The following is a 1,788-nucleotide window of genomic DNA, read 5'->3' on the forward strand; positions in this document are numbered from 1 at the left end:
CATGCACGGAGCGGTGAGCCTGCCTGGCTCCAGCTGCGTTGTGTTTGCCTCTGATTCCCAGGAGCAGTACGGAAATGCAGAAAAATGGTGTCAGTTTATCTTGGGAGCGGATACCAGCTTTGCAAGCAGAGCACACATGTATTGGGTTTGTTTTTTCTCTAGCAGTACAATGCAATGGTATTGTTTGAAAAGCTGGAATCCCAGCTGAGAGCTAAAAGTTTTGAAATACTGAGGTCGGTGTTTCTTTGCAGGCTTCACCTGACTTTTTGTGTCCATGTTATGATAATTCTAACTACACAAATAGGTACTTCCTCTGCTTCTAGTGCATCTTGCGTTTTCCTTTAAAAATGAACAAACCAGCCTACCTATTTTCTGCAAGAAGAAATGCTGGTTTGATTGATGTTGTTACTGTAGGTTTTAAAATGTCATAATTATGCTAAATAATTTGTCAAGTGCAGCGTATTACATTTGGAGCTAACTGCTGGGTTTTTAGACAAAAGTAATTCTTAGAAGCTGTTGCCTCTTCATTTGCTGCTGTGGTTGCACAGGGGGAATTCCCAGCTTGCAGGAAAAGAAAGGGAGGAGGCTCTGGAATGCCCCTCCACAGGCAGGAGGCGTACCCTGGTGTTGTCCTTCCTGTCGCAGTCCCTGTGGCTGTTTGCAGGTGGCCATCCCATTTCCCTTTCCTTTCCACGCTTCTAACTTAAGATCGTGATTTACAGGACTGCCAAGTACTTTTGATGGGAGCTGAGTCAGTGGGAACTCTGTTCCGAATATACATGTGCTATAGCCTGGGGACCCACCCTGGACACCACTGGATTCTAGTGTATCAGACCAGGCCCCTAGATTAATGGATATTTTTGACCTGAGCCTGCACAAACGGCATATTTTTAAAAGGTTACGATGAGAGAAAATTTGGATTTTCATGGCGATTGCAAAAAATATACTGGTCAGCAAAACTGCAGGGTTTTAATAGACATGAAGTGCTAAAGTCCTTCAGAGGCAGGACCAGCTGCATTATTAACATGGAAGGTATTTTTCATTTAGCCATCTCTTCAAAACTATTATGGAAACGTAAGGAAAAGAAATTACTTGGAAGCAGGGAATCTGGCACAGCTAACACAGACCGCAGGCAGAGCTTCCCAAGGCTATAAATAACCAAAAATTGTCTTAGAAAGTGGATCACTTGAATAATGAGCAGTGGTACCGGGTGTGTGGAGGATAAAAGAAATTAACACGTAAAAAAAGCATCAGCTGTAGGTAGATGAGAGAATCTTACCCCTGAAGAAGACCCAACCTTCAGCAGCAATAAACTCTCTCCTTCCACCTAGAAATGGTTTTCTTTTTCCTTGTAGAGGTTGAAGCAGGGTCGTCACTGTTCTCTCACTTCTACTCATGGGAAATGCATTGGTCGGGCGCTGAACGCTCCCGTAGCTGGGGACCCGACTGCTGCGTTCCTCAGACGTACCTGAACGGCTGAGGAACCCTCTTCCTAGAGCTCCTCCGTCGCATGGATTGTTTTGGTAGTCAGTGGCACGCGTGTCCTTAACGACTGTGCCGCTGCGCAGCGAGGCCTCCGAGCGCCGCCTCCTTTGGTTTGCAGGAGCCTACGTTAATGGCTGTATGGAAACCGTCTTCCGGTCCGATGAGCGCACCTAACAAATCCGAGGGGTTGAACAAACTCGTGTCGTTAGCCATGAAAACGACTTAATATTCTGAATCTTCTTTTAGAGTCTCTGCATTAATTGTTCCTTTGGTAGCAGTAACCATTAAGAATACTCTCCTCCT

The sequence above is a fragment of the Eurypyga helias genome, unplaced genomic scaffold (assembly GCF_000690775.1).
Source record: "Eurypyga helias isolate BGI_N326 unplaced genomic scaffold, ASM69077v1 scaffold15715, whole genome shotgun sequence".
Taxonomy (NCBI): domain Eukaryota; kingdom Metazoa; phylum Chordata; class Aves; order Eurypygiformes; family Eurypygidae; genus Eurypyga; species Eurypyga helias.